This window comes from Neophocaena asiaeorientalis, unplaced genomic scaffold, assembly GCF_003031525.2.
Source record: "Neophocaena asiaeorientalis asiaeorientalis breed wild unplaced genomic scaffold, Neophocaena_asiaeorientalis_V1.1 scaffold532, whole genome shotgun sequence".
Lineage (NCBI taxonomy): Eukaryota > Metazoa > Chordata > Mammalia > Artiodactyla > Phocoenidae > Neophocaena > Neophocaena asiaeorientalis.
In genome coordinates, this window is record NW_020171693.1 from 34,087 (window position 1) to 45,714 (window position 11,628).

Here is an 11,628-nt window from a genome sequence, read left to right on the forward strand (position 1 = left end):
GAGCTTGTTTAGAAAGCAAGCTGTATCATTTGGTCACCTGCTGATGATAATAGCATTGGCTGAGAGCTGACCATTTACAACGAAGGCACTTCTGTAGGTACTAAGTTCCAGGAGGGCCCAAACTGAGTATGTCTCTTTCAGCATTTAGCATGGTTTAGCATCTGAGAGGCCGGTACATTATTGGCATATAGTAGACTTAAAAATGAATATTTGTGGATTGTCTGAATGAGTGGATGTGTGTGATCCACATCCTATTTGCGTGTCCTGTGCCCTATAGTGGATTTTCAGTGTCAGGCTGTGAAAGTATTTATGACGGGGATTGGCATTGTTCCCTATCTAATGGATAAAGATTACACATGAAAGGACTTTACACTGACATCCCAAAAGCCTCATAGGAATTACTTAACAAAGATATAAAATTGGATTCTGTATAATTTCTAATTTGTAAGCTGGCCAGAACACTGGTATTTCAGCTAGTCCTCTGGTAGTTCCGGTGATGTCCCCATGATCACCCAGGCATAATCAGAATGGCTTTAGGATTTGGGAGCCAAAATATTCCTCAGTATTTATGGCTATGCTAGTCCATTTAAGAAAATGGACTATTGAAAAAATAGCTTCAGACACAAATATGGCATTTTATGATTTAGCATGAAATCTGAGAAATATAGAGGTTATCGGAAGCCTGCAATGGTAACGTTCCCTCTGCTATTGAAGTTATTGTCTTTAAACAAAGATTCTACATCAGTAATGCTATATATATATAGGAAATAGGAAATTAAACTGAATATCATAATATATATATATATACGTTAATTTCCTATTCTAAGGAAGTAATTGGTTGGTTGGTATGAGAGATGGTGTGGCTTCCAAAGGTGAAGAGTATTATTTTGTTGTAATTTCCAGCTACCTAAGGTAAGGATGGGAGTGGCCCAGGACACTGCAGTCAGTATATTATGTGGAGTAGGTTATATTGTGGTTTCTTTATGAACTTCTACATGTTTATTTTCTATGCAAGTTTGTGTGCTCCTTTTTGAGTTTTGGTAGATAAGTGATTTGTAACTTTGGAATACTTGGAGTTATATATATAACTTTTATATATATATATTTTTAATGTAGTAGTTAAAGCCGTGGAGAGTGTACTAGTCTACCTAGGTTCAAATTCTGGCTTTACCCTATGACTTCCCTGTGGCTTCCTCTGCTCACCTATTAAAAAGGAGGATAATAAGACTGCTGTGGTGAGTTACATACTAAGTGCTATTTAAGCATTTGCTATAATGATCATGTATACTCGAAGGCAAGGAACTTGCCCCTTGATCGTCTCTGTATTCCTAGTGCTTAAGAATTCCTAGTGCTTTCCTAGTGCATTGTCTTAGGATAGAGATAGCTCAGTATAGTTCTTCTCACTATAAAGTACTGTTACGTTGAAAGTCTTTGCTTGTGTACTAATAATCTATGACATATCTGCTGAGGACAAGGAAAGGAATAGTTTTAAAACTGCAATGGATAACAAAAGATTGTATGATGTAATGCCTTTATTATGTAATTATAAAACTAACAAATGATCATGGTAGAAAATTTGAAAAACTCCTAGACGAAAGAGAGATCAACAACATTTGGAGTAACTTTCAGAGTGTAGAGTTGTCCATGAATATTAGTGCTTTCATATTTTCCAGGACTTTAAGTAGACTCTGCTTCTTAAGAGTCTATTCATGATATTTTACTTTAATGATGTTTTCATCATGGGGACACACACACACAGAAATCTGTTTAAAAAAAAAAAAAAAAGGCGTGTAAATCACTGATGTTTCAGATAGCCACATGAAATAAAGTGAGAAAGGTCAACAAGCTGAAAGAATGTGGAGTAGCATCTCCTTAATTGCTTACATAACTCTGATGATTACCTCTTTGTGGATAAAGTAATTAATGGGGAATCTAATTCAAGAAAAATGTATGAACTTCAAGCCTTCTCGAAGCCAAGTATTTCTTTCCACAAAAGGTTACTTTCCACGGCCGTGCTTCCTTATTGCCTGACAGGGAAAGTGTATTGTATGGCAAAGGATCTTCCTGAAGGAGGGTGCTTCCCACACTGATTGTCATAAATGACTTCGGAATTACTGTTGCTGTATTACCAAAATCTTAAACTAGGATATTTTTGACAAATGCGGTCCTTAGTTAATTTTTAGAGCTACAAACTGTCAGATGGCTCTGAAATAACAATTGTCTGGCTATTCTCCAGGGTGATCACAATACGGTAATGACCTTGAGGTATCACTAAAAAGCAGGAAGGTGTGAGTCTTCCTTTGGTGCCAGAGTGAAATGCGAGTTGGGGTTGGAGTTGGAAAAGAGGCCCACAACCAAGTGATAGAGAAGGAAATGTGAGGTCATTGGTGAAAAACCAGGTTGAAGTTAAGGTGAAGAGGCATGAGGAAATGGGCAACTGTTACAGTATTACAAAGATCATCAAGAAGCATATCCATGAATGTGGTTTGTATTGCAATCTGCTGAAAAAGAGACAAATATCCTGGCCTGGCCTTCATGGAGATTATGTTTTATTGATTCTGATAATAGATTATTGTTGAAAAGGGCCTCCTATAAATTACAGCCATGCAAAGGCAGCAAGATAATTTTTTTTTCTTTATGTATGTGTTTCTCATTCCTACTCACTTCTCTCTTAGGGGAAGAGAAAATCACACACACACAAAAATGTCAAGTCTCAGCTATTCCTTTTCAAAATAATTTTTTTCCAAATTCCAGTGGAGGCAATAGGTTCACTGTTAAGATTTGTAAGGCTCAAAAAGCTAGATTTTTACAAAGTGTAGCCAAATTTTATTCTATAAATACTAGCTTTGTAAAGAATATGTGGTGATACAAAGTTGGGAAAAGGTGGTTTTTCTTCCGTGAATGGCTGCACTGTGTTGGGAGAAGAGGCACAGAAGAAATCAAAGTAATTAAACATGGGGTGAGTTTTCCTGATAGGGGACTCTAGTGCTTTAAAATAGACTAGATAACCCTAGGGATAATCTGACAGTAGAACAGACCAATGCCTCATTTCCAATCTGGTGCCCTGGAAGAAAACAGTGTATTTCCTTTGAGGTCTTGAGAGGTTTTTCTTCTGCTTTGTTTTGGTTTTGGTTCATTTTGTAATCAACCTTATTAAGGTATCATTTACATACCATAAAATGCAGATGTTTTTAGTCAACGGTTCAGTGACTTTTAATTAATGTATACATTTGTATAGCTACCACCCCCATAAAGATAGATAACAATTCTAAAACCCTAGAAAGTTTCCTCCTAGGCTTTTGCAAAAGTATCCCCATCTCCCACCCCAAGGCAACCACGGATCTGTTTTTTTATCTTTAGAGATGACTTTTGCCGAGTTTACAATTTCATGTAAGTTGAATAATACAGTAGGTGCCCTTTTGATCTGGCTTCACTTGCTCAGCATATGGTTTTTGAGATTCATTCATGTTGGGATGTTTTAAACCAGGACTTTAGCCTGGGTGGCTGATGTTGTCTGAAGGCACCTATAGGTACATCTGAGTCTCTGGCATTGTCACCGTCTGTTCTTGGCTCAGTATTTTCAACTTTACTAAGAAGCACAAGGTTGAAGTAAGGAAGATCATTGTCAGTATAATGGAGGTGAAGTGGGTTCTGTTATATAATATTCTCAGCAAAAACTGACCTGCTTGGAATCATTGTGTTGATAATCGACAAGGATTCTCTTCCTCCAAAAGCCTTGATACTATATAAAACTTCTAAAGATGCTGTCCTAGGACCCTTCTTTTAGTTTTCATATTTTGGGAAACATTTCTGGAAAATTCAAATGCTCGCAACCTGAAAGAAGCAATTATTCACCTGAAGGCTAACTCTGCTAAAGTTGAGTTGTCCGACCTTTACATGCTGATAGAACCCAAATAGCCTTGCAAAACAATGCTCTCTTATTGGATATAAGCATATAGATTGTTTAAGATGGACGTGTATATGCAGTAAAGTGAAAAAACAAAGAATCTTTGAGTTTCCCTTGCTGGTTTTTAAAATTTTTTCATTTAAGTTTCTTTAGCGTATGCTAATAGCTCAGGGTAACCTCAGGTTAGTTTTAGTTCTACTCTTAACATAAATATTGAAGTACTCCATACCCACCTTTTTTCTACCTTCGTTCTTTTCTTCCATCTTTCCTTTGTAACTTCTTATAATCCATTATACTTAATCTTGCATTTGTTGAGGTGGCAATTACTGTAGGAAAATTGAAAGCACTGTGAAATTTTGCTGTTCAGAATGCATGTTGACCAAATTCTACATTGAGAAAAGGTCTGGACTTACCTAGAGTAACCCTTTCTCAGCGTCTTTGAATAAAGGCCATAGAAAGTGGGCTATATATAATATCCTGACAGGTATGTAGAATTCATAGCAATTGCCCTCAAAGAGCTTACCTGGCGTAGATGCATCTGAATGCATTTAATGATTGCTTTATTGGCAGCAGTGCCAACATACACAGTCTGTTTTGTTTCCTATCATTCTCACTACCTGCTGTTTACCACTGTACACATTGCTAATGGCGTGGTTTCTATGGCTTGTGAATTTCACGGCCAAATAATATGTAATTTATTGCACACTTCAGTGTAGAAGATGGAGACTCCATAGATTTTCGTGTGCTCTTTCCCCCTTTGGAATGTATTACACTGAGATCAGGAAAAGTAATAAATTTATTTCAAATGTGCGTGATAGCTAAACATCAATTAGGACTGATGGGCAATATTTCTTCTTCCAGCAACATAACAGTTTTTAAAGACTAAGCCGCTGAACGTGCAGTTACTGAACATGGGAGTTAGTTCACTGGGATCCCTTCTTAGAAAAATAAAGGAAAACTTGGATTGGATTTGTGTGGCTTATTCAAGTAGTAACTAATCAGCTACATCTTGGTGAACTTAATTTGTCACAATCCTTTGGTATTTTATTAACTCTCTTCCCCTTCTTCCCCCGACTCTCACGAGAACGGATCACGAGTATCTTAAAACATACTAAGTCGTCTTCCATCCCTGTTAATCTAACTACAAAAGCACACTTTCCTTATCCAATGTAACTTACTGTCTTTTAGAGTAGCTGGGGTTCTAATTCTCTACAAAATTAAAACCAGCAAAGAGAAACATTTTCAAGGAGCCACCACATTGTAGCGCTTTAGAAAGAAGACTTTAGAATTAAGGGCAACTATATCATTTTATAGCTAAAGCACCTGAGGCCTAAAGTAGGAAGGTAACCATCAAGGTCAGGGAAGGGGTGGAAGATCAGGTTTCAAGCTGAGGAAGAGTCTACAGGGACTCAATCTGAGCACGTCAGAAACTGAAAGGAGACCACGAATGTTCTGGGAAGGCTGGCATCTGGCCTCAAGTGTGGGATCAGACAGGGAGTGGGCCCGGGGGGAACTGCGCTTCTGCAGTAGGCAGAGAAGTCCACCTCATCTCCGGAAAGTGCCACTGACATCAGGGAGTTGAGGGGAAAGAGCAATGAATTCCAGTTCACCTGAGAAAGGAGGCCAGTCTGATTAACTCTGAATTTAGGCTTATTTCAGATACTTCTTGAGAAAGAACTTGGACAAGAGCAAGTCCCACGCAGCCTCTTTTAAATCCATGCCCAGTATTTTCTGGTGGAGCTGCTAAACCCTCCAAGTGACTCCAGTGACTCCCTTTACACTTAGTTTTTTGTTTTGTTTTGTTTTACTTGAAGTATAGTTGATGACAATGTTGTGTTTCAGGTGTACAGCCAAGTGATTCCGATATATGTATTTCTTTTTCAGATCCTTTTCCATTATAGGTTATTACAAGGTATTATATATAGTTGCCTGTGCTATACAGTAGGACCTTGTAGTCTATCTACTTTATATATAGTATACACTTAATTTGTGTGATCCACGCTGGTCAGTTTTCACTTCTGATATAATTTTTTCACCTCAAATCTTTGATAAGAAGATATTTTTTAGCATGTGTGTGCTCTAAATCCAAGTAGTTAGTAGAGATATGGTTTTGCACTAGGTATTCTTCGCTTTATTGTTCTCGGCCAACCAACTGAAAATTAGCTTTTATTTTCTGGTTGGTTTGCTAGATGTTTATGACTATAATAAAAGTCTTACATTTTGTCTCATATCTTAAAGCACAATCTGAATTAGCAATGGGTATTGTGCTATACATAGGCGCTGTGATATAAATATAGTTTCTAACTTCAAAAACATATAACGTAGAAGGGAACACAGACACATAAGCAGCAATTATGGCAACTGCACTTGTTTACTAAGTGAAATAGTACTGAGATGGATAAAGTGCTAGCGAGCCTTGAACAGCCAAATCAGCTTCAAAGATAGATGCGCAGTTCTTTAAAAATCTTTTTAACATTTTTCCAGCTACATGTAGAATATAACTTAGCATAAAAACGGTATGGGTTTTATTTTAAGTAATGTAGCATTTTGACATCCTCATAATGAAATTAAATCCAGAAGAAGGTTTCTCTCCATGATCTCTTGAAATGGTCCTTGATCATCCACAATATTTCCCATCATCACAAAGGTGGTACCAAGGGCAGGAAACTCCAGCATTATTAAAGTTTCATAAAGCAAAGTCAATTTTAAGAATATAATGTCCCCAAACTGAAAAAGGTCTTGACAGATAATTTCAAGGGAAGCATAAATTATTTTTTGTTTGTCAGAGGGCAAAAATATTTAGGTTGAGTTAATGAATGGTAGTTTTTGAGTAGAGAGTGTCCTTAAAATATTATGTAGATCTGTACTGTCAACAGATGCTAGCCACATGGCATTATTTATATTTAAACAAATTTAAAAATAAGATTAAAAAATCAGTTCCTCAGTGGCATTTGCCATATTCCAAAGATGTTTATTAGCTCCATGTAGCTATTGAATACTGCATTGCATGGTACAGATGTAGAATATTTTCATTATCACCAAAAATTCTATTGAGCAATACTAAAATTATACCCAGATATTCACAGAGAAGGCAACCAAGTCTCAAGGAAATAATATAACTTCCCCAAGATCACACAGCTATGTTTTTAAAGAAAAAGAAAACGACACAAAGGAAATAGTAACAGAGGCATTAACGAAACCCAGTAAGTTTCTGGAGCAGTCAAAGTAGGGTTTAAAAGTGCATACTTAGCTGTTAGCAGGGTTGAAGCTCTTGATGGTTGGTAAGATCTACCTGCCTGAATTTGGACATTAGCATTTTATGCAATGAATTAAAAGCAAAAAATCATTTCAGCGAATGGCTGCCAGCTCCATAGTTTTAGCCACTGCCGTGCTTCCAGGTTATGTTTATCACTTTCATATACAGGGCACCACTGTGAAATGTGATGGTTTACCTGACCCCAGAGAAATCAAGAAATCTTGTGGGGGTTATGGCTATATTTGAAAAGGTTGATTTTTAAATGCATCATGCAGACTGGCCCTGTTTTAAAAGGGATTCCTGCCATCAAATAATCAAAATGTAAACTCTCTTCTCACCTTGCAAAACTCAAAGATAGCCCCTGCATCTTTATTATTTCGTTGAAATCCAAATATTATTTTTCCATTCTCTAACTTGTTTTCCTCACAGTGTGATCAACTATTGCCAAGGAAGGAAAGGTTAGATTTATCAAAGTTTGCTAAAGGCCCCCTAGGTAACTGAACCCTCAGGAGAAACAATCGTCATGTATTCTTTTTCTGTTGTTTCAGTATCTTCCTAAAGATTCATTTCAATATGTTTGGTTCTGTAGCAGAGGTTCTAGTGAAGTGCTTATCTTCCTCAGAGGTCCAGAAAGCCTGCGAGTCTGTCGGTAAAGATGGGTAAGGAGAGAGAGAGAAGGAGGCTAGATAGAGGCTCAGTGCTGAGATAAGGACAGTGTTCTAAAGCCTCCTGGGGGTGAGGCTGGGGTGCACAAACACCCACGACTAATCTAGACAGAAACTGAATAATCAAGGGGACGACCAGTGTGAAGTCATGTGGTCACCTCTCCGCCTAGAAATAAACATTGCCCTCAGTAAGTCTCCCCCCTGCCCCAGAAGAGCATTAGGAAGGTCTGGAGAGGGAGATTATTGGCAGAAATGGAAAAAGCAGGTTGAAGGGATTAGCCTGGAGCAGAGAGCCCAAGAAACCTAAACCAGGAGATGGAAGGCAGACTTTTCATGGAAGTCTCCAAGCCCAAGTCAAGTTCTGGGACCACCAAGTAGAAGTCAAAGAGTGCTCATTTAACCCCTTTGGGCCCCCACGGGAGTGGAGGAAGACTGGACAGAGAGGGAGAAGGGGCCATTGAAGGTACAGTATTTACTATGGGATTTAACTCCTCAAAGGCCTCCCAGTAGCTTCAGATCTTCTCAAGAATCCTTCATGTCCTGCTGGTTTGCAGTGAGTGGCTCACAGCTTCAAGGCCTCCTCTGCCAGATGGAGAACTATTTCAAACATCCTGCCTCTATTTTGTACTGTAGCGATGCAGAGAGCAAACCTGACCCCATTTTCAGGTTCTAAAGAGAAATTCTAAGTACCTGAAAGACTTTTACTTAAGATGTGGAGATAGAGAGCACATACCTGGACTTGGGCCTGCAGCAGCACCAAATTGCACCAAGTGTTCCCTTTATTTTCTCTCGCATCTCTGTTTCTCCTTTTCTCTCTGCTGGATTAGCCTCGGGGACTCCAAGTTCTTCATCGTGTGGTCCTGGTACCAAGATTCTCCTAGGAATTATAAAGCTATTCACCTTCTACATCGAGCACTTCTTATTTTTTCCCCAGCAACGTAAGTCATCCTTAAGAGGGGTCAGGGTGCTAGCTCTTAAATATATTTTAGTCATCCCTTTGTACATTAAATTCTCTTTCTTGGAGACTGCTCCTGACATGGTGTTCACCGTGCTCTCAGCTGGCCTCCTGAAGTTCTGCCCTGCCTTCCCCACCAGGTACAGTTCAGGAGCTGCCTACCTCAGGGTGATAACTCAGTAAGTCTCCCCCCTGCCCCAGAAGAGCATTAGGAAGGTCTGGAGAGGGAGATTATTGGCAGAAATGGAAAAAGCAGGTTGAAGGGATTAGCCTGGAGCAGAGAGCCCAAGAAACCCAAGCCAGGAGATGGAAGGCAGACTTTTCATGGAAGTCTCCAAGCCCAAGTCAAGTTCTGGGACCACCAAGTAGAAGTCAAAGAGTGCTCATTTAACCCCTTTGGGCCCCCACGGGAGTGGAGGAAGACTGGACAGAGAGGGAGAAGGGGCCATTGAAGGTACAGTATTTACTATGGGATTTAACTCCTCAAAGGCCTCCCAGTAGCTTCAGATCTTCTCAAGAATCCTTCATGTCCTGCTGGTTTGCAGCGAGTGGCTCACAGCTTCAAGGCCTCCTCTGCCAGATGGAGAACTATTTCAAACATCCTGCCTCTATTTTGTACTGTAGCGATGCAGAGAGCAAACCTGACCCCATTTTCAGGTTCTAAAGAGAAATTCTAAGTACCTGAAAGACTGAGGAACATGGTGGCTTTTATTTAAGATGTGGAGATAGAGAGCACATACCTGGACTTGGGCCTGCAGCAGCACCAAATTGCACCAAGTGTTCCCTTTATTTTCTCTCGCATCTCTGTTTCTCCTTTTCTCTCTGCTGGATTAGCCTCGGGGACTCCAAGTTCTTCATCGTGTGGTCCTGGTACCAAGATTCTCCTAGGAATTATAAAGCTATTCACCTTCTACATCGAGCACTTCTTATTTTTTCCCCAGCAACGTAAGTCATCCTTAAGAAGGGTCAGGGTGCTAGCTCTTAAATATATTTTAGTCATCCCTTTGTACATTAAATTCTCTTTCTTGGAGACTGCTCCTGACATGGTGTTCACTGTGCTCCCAGCTGGCCACCTGAAGTTCTGCCCTGCCTTCCCCACCAGGTACAGTTCAGGAGCTGCCTACCTCAGGGTGATAAGTTCTCTTCTAGTTGCTTTATTCCTTTCCCTTTTACATTTAGAGAGTATAATTTGAATACATAAACTTCTCTGTGACCACAGCTTTATTTGCAACCCACAGGTTTTGTTATGGCATATTTTCATTATCATTCAATTAATAAAATTCTAATTCCCATTGCAACTTTATCTTTGACCTACATAATGATCAGAAGTATGTTTTTAATATCCAACTATTTGGTAAAATATTGGTTATATAGGTTTAAATTTCTTGCTTATTCGGAGTCTTGTTTTATAACCAGAATATAGTCAATTTTATAAATGTGCCACGTGCACCTAAAAATTTCTGCGTGATATATATATTCCATCATTGTTGGTACAGTGTTTTATGTAAATTTAAGTCAAAGTTTTTAATGATGGTATTCAGATCTTCTATAATCTGATTTATTGTTGTGGTTCTATGTTACTGATCTAGGTAATTCAGATTTTTCTATTTCTACTTAGATTTTTGGAATTTCCCTTCATATATTGCATTGAAGTTTAGATTTATAATATATTCCTTGTAAAGTAACAGTGGGTTTTATTATCCTGCCTTATCGCCAGTGATGCTTTTTGCTTTCAAATCTATGTTAACATTAAAAAAATCTTCTTCAATTTTGCTTATTGTTGTTATGACATAATTGTTGAATCCTTTCATTTTCAATCTGACTCTTGTCTCTTGTAGGTGGCATAGAATTAGGTTTTTTGTTTGTTTCAATAATCCTTGTCCTTTAATTTGAGTATTTACAGTTAATGTATTTTCTTACAGATCGTTTACTCCTTGTTTACTATTTGTCCCACCTTGTTATGTTCCTTTTGCTCTTCTTTCTTCCTTTGAGATTTCTTCAAATTCCATTTTCCCTGTATTAGCTTGTTATTTTTACATAAGTAGCAGTACCATGACATATTAGCTCTTTTACTGCTTCTCAATCAATGCTGAGATCTTAAATTTCTTTTACTATATTTTCCTCTTCCATTTGTTTTAATGCATTCTAATTTTTGATATATTTTATTATTACCCTTTTGTGTTGTTAGATTTTATTTAGGTTTATCCACTTATTTATCCTTTCTGTTATACATAATTATAAAGTCCTTATTTTCATCTGTGATAATCTTCCTTCTGCCTGCAGGTCTCCCTTTATAATTTAATTCAGTCAGTTCTGATGAGAACATATTTTTTAAATTTTGTTTGTCTGCAAATTTCCTTATTTCATCTTTCCTTCCAAACAACATTTTCTCTGCCTCTAGAATTCCCATTGGGCAGTTCTTTTCTTTAGCACTTAAAAATGTTATTCCATTATTTTCTAGTATCCATTCAGTTTCGCTGAGAGGTAAGCTGTAATCTTAACCCTATTGTTCCTTTGAAAGTAATCTCTTTTTAGTCGGGCTGCTTTTAAGATGTCATACTTTTCTTTGGTATTCATGAATTGTACTGTGGTGATCTTAGGTGTGGTTTTCTTTGTATTTGTTCTTGTTACATTTTTTTAGTGCTTATTGATTTATGGCTCCATATATTCCTTTTAGTTTTAGAGAACTCTCAGCTGTTAATATTTCTGAAATATTGTTTTCATCCCAATCTCTCCTGTTTTCTTTGGACTCCAGTTTACACATATGATAAAAACGTTTACTGTGGCCCATATGTCTCAAATGCGCTTTTGTGTACTTTTTATTCTTTTTGTTCCCCTTGCTTTA

The 11,628-nt window shown here is 38.0% G+C and overlaps 1 long non-coding RNA gene across 1 annotated transcript; it reads right to left on the reverse strand.

Annotated features, from left to right (window-relative positions):
* Nucleotides 1-1,507: 1,507 nt before the first annotated feature.
* Nucleotides 1,508-8,854, reverse strand: LOC112394802 (uncharacterized). Its single transcript, XR_003002286.1, has 3 exons — nucleotides 8,562-8,854; nucleotides 4,141-4,233; nucleotides 1,508-1,763 (listed from the first exon to the last, which is right to left on the reverse strand). It is a non-coding gene; the product is annotated as an uncharacterized LOC112394802 (long non-coding RNA).
* Nucleotides 8,855-11,628: the final 2,774 nt, after the last annotated feature.